Here is a 14,750-nt window from a genome sequence, read left to right on the forward strand (position 1 = left end):
AGAGATTACTATAAGCAACTCTATGCCAATAAAATGGACAACCTGGAAGAAATGGACAAATTCTTAGAAATGCACAACCTGCCGAGACTGAACCAGGAAGAAATAGAAAATATGAACAGACCAATCACAAGCACTGAAATTGAAACTGTGATAAAAAATCTTCCAACAAACAAAAGCCCAGGACCAGATGGCTTCACAGGCGAATTCTATCAAGCATTTAGAGAAGAGCTAACACCTATCCTTCTGAAACTCTTCCAAAATATAGCAGAGGGAGGAACACTCCCAAACTCATTCTACGAGGCCACCATCACCTTGATACCAAAACCAGACAAGGATGTCACAAAGAAAGAAAACTACAGGCCAATATCACTGATGAACATAGATGCAAAAATCCTCAACCAAATACTAGCAAACAGAATCCAACAGCACATTAAAAGGATCATACACCATGATCAAGTGGGGTTTATTCCAGGAATGCAAGGATTCTTCAATATACGCAAATCAATCAACGTGATACACCATATTAACAAATTGAAGGAGAAAAACCATATGATCATCTCAATAGATGCAGAGAAAGCTTTCGACAAAATTCAACACCCATTTATGATAAAAACCCTGCAGAAAGTAGGCATAGAGGGAACTTTCCTCAACATAATAAAGGCCATATATGACAAACCCACAGCCAGCATCGTCCTCAATGGTGAAAAACTGAAACCATTTCCACTAAGATCAGGAACAAGACAAGGTTGCCCACTCTCACCACTCTTATTCAACCTAGTTTTGGAAGTTTTAGCCACAGCAATCAGAGAAGAAAAGGAAATAAAAGGAATCCAAATCGGAAAAGAAGAAGTAAAGCTGTCACTGTTTGCAGATGACATGATACTATACATAGAGAATCCTAAAGATGCTACCAGAAAACTACTAGAGCTAATCAATGAATTTGGTAAAGTTGCAGGATACAAAATTAATGCACAGAAATCTCTGGCATTCATATATACTAATGATGAAAAATCTGAAAGTGAAATCAAGGAAACACTCCCATTTACCATTGCAACAAAAAGAATAAAATATCTAGGAATAAACCTACCTAAGGAGACAAAAGACCTGTATGCAGAAAATTATAAGACACTGATGAAAGAAATTAAAGATGATACAAATAGATGGAGAGATGTACCATGTTCTTGGATTGGAAGAATCAACATTGTGAAAATGACTCTACTACCCAAAGCAATCTACAGATTCAATGCAATCCCTATCAAACTACCACTGGCATTTTTCACAGAACTAGAACAAAAAATTTCACAATTTGTATGGAAACACAAAAGACCCCGAATAGCCAAAGCAATCTTGAGAACGAAAAATGGAGCTGGAGGAATCAGGCTCCCTGACTTCAGACTATACTACAAAGCTACAGTAATCAAGACAGTATGGTACTGGCACAAAAACAGAAATATAGATCAATGGAACAGGATAGAAAGCCCAGAGTTAAACGCACGGACATATGGTCACCTTATCTTTGATAAAGGAGGCAGGAATGTACAGTGGAGAAAGGACAGTCTCTTCAATAAGTGGTGCTGGGAAAACTGGATAGGGACATGTAAAAGTATGAGATTAGATCACTCCCTAACACCATACACAAAAATAAGCTCAAAATGGATTAAAGACCTAAATGTAAGGCCAGACACTATCAAACTCTTAGAGGAACACATAGGCAGAACACTCTATGATATAAATCACAGCAAGATCCTTTTTGACCCACCTCCTAGAGAAATGGAAATAAAGACAAAAATAAACACATGGGACCTAATGAAACTTAAAAGCTTTTGCACAGCAAAGGAAACCATAAACAAGACCAAAAGACAACCCTCAGAATGGGAGAAAATATTTGCAAATGAAGCAAGTGACAAAGGATTAATCTCCAAAATTTATAAGCAGCTCATGCAGCTCAATAACAAAAAAACAAACAACCCAATCCAAAAATGGGCAGAAGACCTAAATAGACATTTCTCCACAGAAGATATACAGACTGCCAACAAACACATGAAAGGATGCTCAACATCTTTACTCATTAGAGAAATGCAAATCAAAACTACAATGAGATATCATCTCACACCAGTCAGAATGGCCATCATCAAAAAATCTAGAAACAATAAATGCTGGAGAGGGTGTGGAAAAAAGGGAACACTCTTGCACTGCTGGTGGGAATGTGAATTGGTACAGCCACTATGGAGAACGGTATGCAGGTTCCTTAAAAAACTACAAATAGAACTACCATATGACCCAGCAATCCCACTACTGGGCATATACCCTGAGAAAACCATAATTCAAAAAGAGACATGTACCAAAATGTTCATAGCAGCCCTATTTACAATAGCCCGGAGATGGAAACAACCTAAGTGTCCATCATCGGATGAATGGATAAAGAAGATGTGGCACATATATACAATGGAATATTACTCAGCCATAAAAAGAAATGAAATTGAGCTATTTGTAATGAGGTGGATAGACCTAGAGTCTGTCATACAGAGTGAAGTAAGTCAGAAAGAGAAAGACAAATACTGTATGCTAACACATATATATGGAATTTAAGAAAAAAAATGTCATGAAGAACATAGGGGTAAGACAGGAATAAAGACACAGACCTACTAGAGAATGGACTTGAGGATATGGGGAGGGGGAAGGGTAAGCTGTGACAAAGTGAAAGAGCGGCATGGACATATATACACTACCAAACGTAAGGTAGATAGCTAGTGGGAAGCAGCCGCATAGCACAGGGAGATCAGCTCGGTGCTTTGTGACCGCCTGGAGGGGTGGGATAGGGAGGGTGGGAGGGAGACGCAAAAGGGAGGGGATATGGAAACATATGTATATATATAACTGATTAAATTTGTTATAAAGCAAAAAAAAAAAAAAAAGAATATGAAATAGAAAAGAGAGTGTTCAATGCAAAGCATAGGGCAGGAGCATCCCTGGCCAAAGAAATGACATATATGGCTGAAAGAGAATGAGCAGCATAGCTAAGTGACCGCAGAGACACATCTAGTGCCATCATGAGTCAGTTACTCAAGTGACATCTTGGTAAGATGGCTTTTTGGAATTAAATTGTCCATACATTTTCAATTAATTTTTATTTATGTAAGGCAATTGAGTTAGAACCTTGCTATTCAAAGTACGGTCTAGCAGGAACCAACCATATCAGAATCACCTAGTAGACTGTTAGGAAGGCAGAAACTCTGGCCACATCATCGACCTACTAAATTTCAAGGTGATTCTTGGGAAGCAGTGCATCTGTATCCTAATGCTGATTTGGTTATTTCCTTAGCATGTAACTCTAGGCAAGTGCTTTCATCTCTAAACCTAAATTGCTCATCTCTAAAGTGGAAAAGATCCTTGCCACGCTAATTCAGGGGCTTGATAAAAGGATCAAATGCAATGAACCATGTAAAAGCACTTTATAGCACTTTGGTACTATAAAGCACCACTAGAAATCTCCCCTAAAACAGGCGTCTGTGTTCAAGGAAAATCCAAGGGGCCAGGGCTGGTGCCTGGAATGTCTTGGCCACGTCCCTCACAGCTGCCTCCAGTATCCTTGTATATAAACACAGCCTCAGAGGAACATCTCACTTGGTAAAATAAATACTCAGGTTTATGAAAGTGTCGTGGAGCTGAGTTACCCCAGGAGATTCATAGGGTGATGCCTGACCCAGCTGCTCTCCAAATCAAGCCAAGGAATTTGCCCTTGTGTCAGTGCACCTGCCATCGCTCTGTGACGCTCCTGGTTACTCCTTTTCTATTTTTCCCATCTCTTATCATCGGAGGACTATGGGATGGCTGAGGAAACAAGGAAAGGCAGGAGCTGGGATTTTCTGAGGAGTAGCATGTCAGGTAAAAAGTTGACAGGCTCAGGGCGCTCTCCAACCATGAAAGCAAACTGTCACGCAGCAGATCTTTCAGTCCCCTGACAACTGTCACTTGGAACTTTCTAGTTCAGCAAGTGTCCTTTAACAAAAGTTTTAAAGTTATTAAAAATGAATATTTCATTGTTAAAAATTGTTTTCCACAAGACCCTGCTCCTGGAGGTGTTTAAGAATTCTGAGCTCAGGTAAATTGGGGATGCTGATCACCATCCCACCTCCTGGAGGAGGGGTACAAAAAGAATCCGATTTAAATTTGCCTAATCAGCATTTTCCAAACGTACTTGACTGCAGAACACTTCCTTGCAGTATTGCCTATTAATACACTGCAGTTTAAACAGTAGTTCCACTAAGAACGTATCTTGAAAATCACTGTCTTTTTTTGGTTATAATATTTAATGTAATCTTAATAGCATAGCACTACTTTTGTGGAAAAGAAATATTCTTGCCTGGAAACTTCTTGACTACAGGAGCTGTTGTTTTTTACTCTCCAGCACTTAGCAGAGTACAAGGCATTTAGTCAATTCTCAGTGAATGTTTGTTAAATTTTAAAAATCAAAATAGAATCCTTTTTTTTTTTTGCATAAGATATTCTCACTCTGTACCAAAAGGATATGATGAGTTTTTATGTGTGTCTGTTTGTTTGTTTTTTGAGGAACAAGAGCCCAGTTTGTTTATTTGATCATTTCTTGCATTTGACGTACTCCTCGATGACATCCTTGGCCTGGGCCTCTTTGCCGTAGTCCTAAACCACCACACAACTGCAACCAACCACTTTACAGGGCTTTCCCTCTCTGTCAGTTTTACAGAGGCCTACCCATTCCCCTAGTTTCTTGTCATCAACCTTAATCAGGTTGATTTGGTGCTCAGCACAAAGGTCCTCCACCAACTTGACATACATAGGCTCATCACAGTTGGATGCAAGCACACAGAGATGGGCTTGGCACTTGCCAAGCTTCACGAATTCCATGTGCTAGGCCATCGTGGATGAAAGCGGGCCTCAGCACCTCTTCCAGAGCAGTATTAACGTCCATTACACCCCCAGCAGCAATGCCTTCCTCGGCCATGGCGGTGGGTTACAGGTGGAGCTGAATCTTGAGTGCACCCGCTCCTCTGCCTCCGCACGACTCCGCGGCGGCAGGGCAAGAGCTATGATGAGTTTTTTAATGGGTTTTATGTGATGGATATGTACATTCAAATAACTTATTTGGTTGATTATTTGCTACTATAAGTAACAAATAAGGAAAGGCCATCCTAAAAAGGAATTTATACATAAGAATACTGTCAACCATCATAGTTTTTCTACATTTATAACATATCATGTTTCAATATTTCTAATGAACCAGCAGTTACTTTTTTAAAAAAGGCAGGAGCTAGTGTCATTCTCTATAAAATAGTGTGAAAGGTGAATTGTAAGCCTGACAGTCTACAGGGACTTGGAATCACCATTCAAAGTTTATAGTCCTTAGTTATCAAACTGCTGGTAAAGTATAAAAATACATCCAGGGGGTCTTGATTGTTCTAAATCACCACTGGTGGTTCAGCATCACATCCCAGACCTCTGCACTGTGTCCCGAGAGAGGCATTTTGAGTCTGCAAAACCATCAGGAAAAAAAAAAAAAAAAAAAAAAAAAAAACGAGGAAGGGAGGGCTGAGTGGGGAGGAGAAATGAGCATCCTAAACTAAAAACAGAAATATGGATGCTGATGCTAACAGAGTTTCCTCAAGGAGAGAACCCTAGGTAAACATGCGTAACTTTGAAGTGACCCACAAACCTCTCTCCTTAAAAAACCTTCTCCATCTTACCCAGATTGTATTTCCCATAACGGGAAATACAAGCCCTTTGGGTTCTGCTCAAGTGAATGATTTGCCGCAATCACAAGACCAAGTGACTAAATATTTCTAGCAAGCCCATGTATTTATTGAATCTTGCTTTTAGAGATTTTTTTCAAACCTTGACCTTAGAAGGATGAGAGAAATACAACCTGGGAGCAAAAATCTGGTCTTCCTGGGCTCAAAAAAGGATTTGACATAAATTGCTCTATGAACAAAATGACCTTTGTTACAGCCCGAAGGGAAAAAAAGAGGTCATCCTGTGCAAAAGCATTTTCTAAAGGTTGTCCCAAGGACCCTTATTGGTTTCTCGCTAAATCTCAAAAACTGCCTGAGATTATAACCCCTCTCCCATTTGTTTAACCCTCTATAATATAATTTTCAAATGTTTCTTTGATGCTACTAACAATTGAACAATATTATTTTTAGTCTCAAATTTCAAATCTAGCATTTCTTTAGTATTTTTATATGTTACATCAGATTTTATACACTATTTAGGTAAGCATTTGTATGAATACACACACACACATATTTACACAAAACCTTTCAAACCTGTTGAGAACTGATTTTAGATTTTTAGGTTTATCTATTATCACTGTAATATTCATACAAGACAAATAAAATGGAGAGAAAAAAATCCAAAGGACGTTCAATAAAATATGCATTAAGAACATGGCAGATATTTAACCTCTTGAAACCTCAGTTTCTTCAGCTGTAAAATGGAGATAATATTGATAACCTACAATCATAAAGTGCTTTAAGGATAAAAAGAGGGTATATTTAAAACAATTAGCCTTATAAATATTAGCTAATATTACTGATGTTGCTGTTGTTTTTTATTATCATTATTATTTTAAACTTCTTAAAATTAAAATTATTTTTAGTGAATCCCTATAGATTGTTATTCAATAGAAACTTATCAATGCTAAATATGGAGAAGCAAAGAATACGGCTAATGTTTCAGCCTAAATTAGAACTAGGAACAAGGTTTTTTATCTGAGTTCTGAGCCTATTCTGAGTTCCATGCTGATCTCTTTTCAGAATTTAACCAACACTGACAAGTCAGCACTTTTGAAAGGCGAATATAAGGGAATCCACCAAAAAGTGAGTTACACAAGTTTCCTGGTGACCAAAATTGAGTCATTCATATATAAATTGGATTCATCCAAACCATTGTTTGAATTTGGATATTGACATTAAAATTCATATAAAATACAAAATTATTAAATATGTTGTAAATTTATATTCATTGTACATTATTATGACTTTCAAGCAGAAAAAAGACAAAAATAAAAGAAAATATGTAAAAAGGAAAAATGTATATATTTTCTCTCATACATGATCTTTGCTTTATTCTGTATTCTGTTGAGAAAATCAAATAAAAATATTAACAATATTCCTATAATAAAAGTTTCTCATTTTGTTGTTGTTCTGTATCTAAGATTCTGGAATATGGGAAACTTTCACACAATTATTTTGGTAAAATAAACACAAAGAACTTTCTTAGAGGTTTTAACTTCATATTTTACATTCAATAGGATTCTCCCAAGATTTCAGACAAAATATCAAATCTTCCATATAGTACACAAACTTGACACGTAAGTTCTCAAGAAAATATACTTGTTGAAATAGAGAATAACAAATTATTATGAAAGTGCCTATCAGAGCGCCTATACTCAATAGGCCCTCAATAATAAATGATTGTTGGATCCGAATGTTATCATTTCTGCACCAAAATGACAGCACAGAATTGTAATTAAAGGATTATAAAAAGGTTGACCATCCCTCAAGTGGAAAACCTTCTAAACTGTATTAACTTTTATGCTGTGATAGGAAGGTTCATAAGTACTCTCAATGGGCCTTGAAGGGCAAATTGGATGAAGTGGGCTTAATGGTATTTCTTTAGTGCAGAATGTTACATTAAGACCTTCCTGAAAACCCCTCTTTGAAATACACTGCCCCACCAACCTCATAATAACCTTGCATTTATCAGGCCTTGATTCTGTGGTGTAAAGAGTTACGTTTCTTACCCCATATTACACATGACAACTTCTTTTGGCTAGAGACAAAAGTGATCTCAGGTATATTTAAAGCAAATGTATGAGAGTGATAATGTACAACAACTGATAAATATCATGCCCAACACATTTATTAGATGTCCTTACATATCTCTTGAAAGTACTAATGTTGGAATGGGTGATAAATTGACTTAAGGTTGACCACCAGTGTGAAAATTGAGAAGTCCTGGATAGAATTGGAGAGCAGGGAGATTTGAAAGACTAGAGAAGAAAGGATGAATGAGAAATACAAATATACAGCACTTCCATGGTGGCACAGTGGTTAAGAATACGCCTGCTAATGCAGGGGACACAGGTTTGAGCCCTGGTCCGGGAAGATCCCACATGCCGCGGAGCAACTAAGCCCATGTGCCACAACTGCTGAGCCTGTGCTCTAGAGCCCTCAAGCCACAACTACTGAGCCTGCGTGCCATGACTACTGAAGCCTGCATACCTAGAGCCTGTGCTCTGCAACAAGAGAAGCCACCACAATAAGAAGCCCACTCACCACAACGAAGAGTAGACCCACTCGCCGCAACTAGAGAAAGCCTGTGCACAGCAACGAACACAACACAGCCAAAATAAATAAATAAAATAAATAAATTTATATATTAAAAAAGAAATACAAATATACGATGGAGTTTTCTAAAAATAAAGTAATAAGAAAAATATAAAACCTACAAAAGAGTTTGATAAAGTCAAAGGGATGTCTAAGGAGACAGAGTATCAGAAAGCTTCAGGTACCATCCTAAACTTGAGAGTTAGGCTTGCTCTCTACAAGCTATGGCTATCCGAATTCAGTAAAGCCACATGGTGGAAACTATCCTAAATCAACTGGCATAGTGGATATTGATTATAGCAAAACCCTTGATACAGTCTTTCAGGGTAAATTTGTAGATGAAATAATGACCACAGACCATGTTTTATTCTTTCCCAAGACCTATCATATTGCCTGATATATAGAAGGCACTTGATAAATTGAAAGAATCAGGAATGTGACCTAAGGAATACAACATTAAGTGGATTCATAGCTGGCTGGAATATATTTATCAATCAGTGCATTACTATCATCCCTATTGAACTCTAAATAGGGCAGAGACCATGTAATATTCTTTATCTTTGCATCCCAAGGCTGAGCAGAGAATGCACAATAAGTATTTTCAGATCAGCTGAACTTGGAGGGAGATGTTCAGTGGCTCATCACAGAACTCAAATGCTCAACATTTTTATCTGTGATGTGAATGAATACCTTAGAGGTTTAAACTAGTCAAATGTGCAGATGATACAACTTTTGGATGGTTATCATTACATAAAATGCTCAAATACTTTATTATCAATAGAGCATCTTAATACATATTTAATATAGCAGTTAATGGGGTGGTAGCAGCAATATTAATTGAGCAAAGTCAGAACCATTAGAAACAACTAGATCCAAAGGTAAATTTATGGAAAACTGTATTACCTACTCTCAAACAAGATTACTTTATTTTCCCCCTCTGGATGCCATTTAAATAGGTAGTAAAAATTTGAAATAGAGTCTAATGTAAATATGTAATATATTTAATTATGTCTGATTTAAAATTTTGGGTGAGTTTGAAAAAAAGGTTTGAAAACTTGATCTGAAAGCATTTAAAGGAGCAATTTCATGACAATGCCCAGAAAGTAATTTGGCAAAAATAACACTTATTGAGTGGTCACCAAAAACATGTGCTGAATGACCATCTAATTAAAAAAAAAAATTGTTGTTAAAATTACAGCATAAAATAGGTTGTGAATAGGCCGTTGGCTGGGAATGCACCAAATTAGAACACAGGGTCCATCTGGCAATCTCTGAACCTGAGCCAGGGCCATGAAAACCAAGAGACTCCACCCTACATTTGGCAGCAGTTCTACTTTCTAAGCAAGAGGATCTCAGGAGGCCTCTGAACCTGTAGGGCAATGGGGACCAAGATGTGGGGACAGGGTTCCTGGGCCATGATTCAGCAAGGAGTGCCCATTTCACATCACACAAAGATCACAACAGTAAAGATGATGGCCCTAGCTTCCACATTTTTTTGTTGTTGTTGTTTAAACAGTTTCTTTCCTGCCATTTCTCACAAAATAAAAAGACCTATTCAGAGGTAAATTTTTATACTAGAAATTTCTGACATATGGAGAAATGTACACAGAGTTACATTCTGACTGTGTAATTTTATCCTGTCTTCAGCAAGAAATTTAGAATTTTCTCCAAACTCATATAATTTTTTGAGAACATTGTCATCTCACCATGACAGCAACCTGAAGGAGTAAAAAAACTTGAGGGAAGGAAAATTAAAACATTATTTTAAAAGACTAAGGATTGCTATGGAGCAGTCGGAGGAGTTTAGAAAAATAGTCCAGTGACTAGCATTTTGCCAGATCATTTGCCAAAATGTTGACATGAAAGTTCCCTGAAAACTTTGTCTTGGGTTTCTGAAAATTTCTCTGAGGAAATTGCTAAAAGAATAAACAATCAGTTCAATTGCATACAGTGAAGGATAAAGTCCACATCCAATGTGCATATTCTGTTTATAGCTGGGAAGAATTTAAATAACTTGCCTAGCACTCCTTTTTTCTTTTCAAGTATAAACTAACTCAAAAAATTAAGTAAAAATTGATGATCTAGCAATGTTTCTCTGGCTGCCATACAGTATGGGCAATGAGTTCTAGACTCCAATTTATTGGTTTGTCAGAAAGTTTGGTTATTTTCATCAATTTAGCTTTACATTTAACATTCTTCCGCTTAATTGAAACCATGCGGACACATTTGTTTAGCATCCACATTCCTACAAAAGTAAAAAGGGTACTTTGTTTCAAATTCTGCACAGTTTACCAGTAAATCCTATTTTTCTTGCAGTAATAATTAAACACACAGTTGGCACTTAATAGCAAAAGCTTCCTAATCCCTATTGTCAATGGGTACAACTCAGCTTCAGCAAATATCCAGTCAGGTGGAGGAAAAAGCATTATCCATAACTTTGTCTTAATAATTGAATAAATGATTTTCCAGGGACTAATCCCAGGGTTTTAATGTATGGCCCTTGTAAAATTATAGCATTTTAGAAGTTTATTTAACCCTCATTCTCTACTTCTTGCCCTCCTGGGATCCTGCACCAAAGTGCTAACTGAAGGATGGGATCTGAAGGGTAACCTAGTAAGTGCTACGCTTCTTTACTGACTGTTCTTTCTTTCTCAATCCCATTGTGGAAAATGACTCTGGATTGGTTTATGAAGCGAGTTTAGAGAGTAACAGGTTTCTAGGATTTGTACTTTCTCTGCTTTGGCAAAGTAATTCCAAAAAGCCAAAGATACAATAGCAGGATAACATGCATCACTAAAATAACAACATTTTGAGGTTGACTAACTAATGAAAAAATGGTGTCCAACCACCTTTCCCTGTTAGGAAATATGCAAAGAATAAGGAGAAAAAAAGAGAAGAAAGTATGATCAAACGGATGAATTAAAATGACTCCAAATTGACAATGACAAGGTTGTAGCGGTTAGAATTACCCTCAGGTATTTACGGATGGGTCCACTGTTCCAGACAGAGCTCTCCTTCTTTCAGCAAGTATTTGCTGAGCACCTACTTTATACTACTCCCCTAGACGCTATTGCTACACGTTGCCACTTCTGTAGCCACAAAGAGATGGGCATGACCTGCCCTCTCACATCTTACATTAGAGTCACCTCCACCCTCTCCCTCCTCTTTCTCTTCTTCCTCAGGCACCCATGTGACCAGGCACTGAGAGCAGTGCATCTTTCTTGCCAGAGACAGGAGCAGGGAGGCCACACCTGATGTGAAGAAAGCCAATAAGACCCGAGTGGCTAAGTGAGTCAAGAGAGGTCCAGGGGGTCAAGGAGAGAGGAAGGAGTCAGGGAGAGGGCCAAGTGCGAGAATGAGGACAGAAGACAGGCCATCTGTCAAGGCAACAGTTTTCACTAGCGAACCCACTGGCTGGCCTCCTGCCTCTGACTTGCTGGACTTCTCCCCTTTGCACAAAACCAGAGCTCTGCTGGTGTGTGAATACAATCCTGTCACCCTTCCTTAAAATATGTGAAGTGATTTCCTATTCGTTGTCCCAAAGATAAAATAAAAATCCATGGCTTACAATGCCTTTATGACCAGAGCCTTTCCCATTGCTTCCACCCTTGTACTCAGTACTGCAGCCATTCTGAACTTCTCTCCCTTAACTTCTGTGCCTTTGCCCACAATGTTCCCTCTGAGAAGAATAATCTCCTACTCCATTCTGCTCTCTCCATCTCCTTGCCTACAGGAACTAGAATTTCAGATCTTGGTTTAAATGTTACTTCTTCTAGATGACCTTCCCTGACCCTCCAAATCAGAGTTTCTCAGACAGCAGACCTGCAGTGTTTGTATACAATATTTCTGGGTCCACTCCATGTTAACTGAACCAAACTCTCTGTGCTGAGGTCCAAGAAACCACATTTTTAGCAAGAATTCCACTTATTCTAGTGTATATTAATGTTTCAGGACCAATGATTTAGACTCTGGGATGATATAAATAATAATAAACAACCCACACAGCACAATTAATTCCCCACCAGTCAAAATGGATATGCTGACCAATCAGGACAGATGCCATGACCATTCGAAGTGAACTCTGGCTATCAAACTCTCACGTGTACTAGTCTGTACCAACAATAATCAGCTGGCCCACGCTCTGTTTCATTGCACCCTATCTTTCCTCTGGGCTGGAATATATTAGCTGATATTTACTGAGTACTTCCTTTGTGCCAGGTATTGTTCTAAACACTTTTCTTACCATTTCAATTAACTTTCAAGATAATCCTATAAATTAGGTGTTATTATTATTTTCTTTCTTTAGAAATTGTTTATTTTCCATCAAACTATTGCGAGTTTGTGGAAGAGCAGCTTAAGACCACTCAGTGGTTGTTCCTACCCACTCAGTGGCCTGAGCAGTGGTGGGCTGAGCACTCCAGTCTCCAGTGGGGAACTGCAGAATAGGCACAGAGGGCACCTGCACACCTTCGGACCAGTCCACCGCCTCAGGCTGAGGAGCAGTGAACTCAGGAGGTGGGGCGGTCCATTTACCCTGAAACTCCTCCTTGGTCACAGCCTTCTCAGCTGCTGCCTGCTCTTCCTTTCAATCTCTTCAGGATCTCTGTAGAAGTAGAGATCAGGCATGATCTCCCATGGGTGTTCACGGGAGATGGTGCCACGCATGTGCAGAACTTCCCGGGCAAGCATCCACCACATCAGACCCACTGAGTGAGCTCCCTTGTTGTTGCACGGGATGGCAATGTCCACATAACACAGAGGAGAGTCTGTGTTACACAGACCAATGGTAGGCGGGTTAACGTAAGAGGCCTTTGTGAGAGGCTAGTGGTCAGCCCTGGGATCAGTAACCACCAGAAGGCTTGGCTCCCGGAAGGCAGCCTAGATCTGGTTAGTGAAGGTTCCAGGAGTGAAGCAGCCAGCAATAGGAGTGGCTCCAGTGACAGCAGCAAACTTCAGCACAGCTCGTTGGCCAGTATTCCTGGAGGATACGACACTGACATCAGCTGGGTTTTCAATGGCAGCAGTGGCATGAGCTGCCAACAGAAGCTTCTCCCAGGTCGTCTTCAGATTTATGATGTAGACGCCATCACTCTTCCTTTTGTAGATGTACTGCTCCATTTGGGAGTCAAGGTTGTGCCACCTAAGTAGGTTCCTGCTGCAAGGAATGAGGACATCCTCCTCCTTCATTTTCAGGACATCAAGGGCTCTGGACATTGTGAGAGCTTCCCTTTAAGTTACGATGAGAATTCAGAACAAGCCATATGGACCCCTGTCTGGGTAGTGTGCAAAGGCGGTGCTATTATTATTTTCATTTACAGATAGCAAAACTGAGACACAGAGACGTTAAGTTACTTGGCCAACATTACACAGCCAGTAAGTGGCAGAGCTAGAGTTCAAATGCAGTCTGGCTCCAGAGCCCTAACCTACACTGCACCTGTCATGGTATGTATGAGGCTTTATTTTATTGCCAGTCTGGTTATTTGACTTTCTCACTACCCTGTGTTCTCCATGGGGGTAAACCTGATACATAATAGGCTGTCAATAAAAAGTTGGAGAATAAATGAGATCATGCTAATTTAGTTTAGGATCAAGAAGAGGGGACAGTAGAAAGCTGACCAATTGCTCACGTTATCTCCTAGGGTTTTGAGGCTTGTTTTTAAAGAACTTCAAGGACAAGAAGCTTGGGAGCTTGCAGGAATTATGGTGCGGCAACCATCTGAGGCCGCTGAAATCCATGCACCTAGAAAGCCCCAGCCAAAGAATTGGTTTTCCTGCTCCAAACATTTTCAACCAAAGTGATGAATATAAAACTGACATGCATACTCTTGGCAAGTAAAATCATGTCAGAAAGATTAGAACCAACAGAGAGGTGACGGGCCTCAATATTCCATGGAGTTAATTTCTTAGAAAAACCTTCTCAGAATGCCTGTTAGTGGAGCCAACTAGAGCCCAAAGCCTCAGTAATGAAACTAGCTGTGTCATGCAGATTCATCACACAAAATCAAGACACTGAGTTGCTTTCTCCAAATGTATAAAGTCGGTTTCTTCTCCCAGGGTGGAGCACCGTGATTGTCACTCCCCAAAACCCAGATTATTCTTTTTTTTTTTAAATTTTTATTGGAGTATAGCTGATTTACAATGTCATGTTAGTTTCTGCTATAGAGAAAAGTGAATCCGTTACACATATACATATATCCACTCCTTTTTAGATTCTTTTCCCATATAGGTCATCACAGAGGTTTAGGAAATTTACCTGTCTAGCAGAAATGTAGTTTGGCTGGGAGAGTAGCAAAACGGGAGTCAGGGAAGCCATTGAGGAGAAATCCAGGTGGGGCTGACAAAGGCCTAGGGAAGGTAAGAAGGGTAAGAGGATGAAGCGAGGTAGCA

General features: G+C 39.1%; 2 pseudogenes across 2 annotated transcripts; both read right to left on the reverse strand.

Moving 5' to 3' along the window:
• Positions 1-4,589: 4,589 nt before the first annotated feature.
• LOC309811486 (small ribosomal subunit protein eS12-like) lies at positions 4,590-5,146 on the reverse strand (annotated as a pseudogene). The gene has a single exon. The product of its transcript is annotated as a small ribosomal subunit protein eS12-like (transcript).
• Positions 5,147-12,717: 7,571 nt separating this feature from the next.
• LOC309811324 (small ribosomal subunit protein uS2-like) lies at positions 12,718-13,742 on the reverse strand (annotated as a pseudogene). The gene has a single exon. The product of its transcript is annotated as a small ribosomal subunit protein uS2-like (transcript).
• Between the last annotated feature and the right edge of the window lie 1,008 nt (positions 13,743-14,750).

Source organism: Mesoplodon mirus, assembly GCF_964341445.2.
Source record: "Mesoplodon mirus genome assembly, chromosome: 10".
NCBI lineage: Eukaryota > Metazoa > Chordata > Mammalia > Artiodactyla > Ziphiidae > Mesoplodon > Mesoplodon mirus.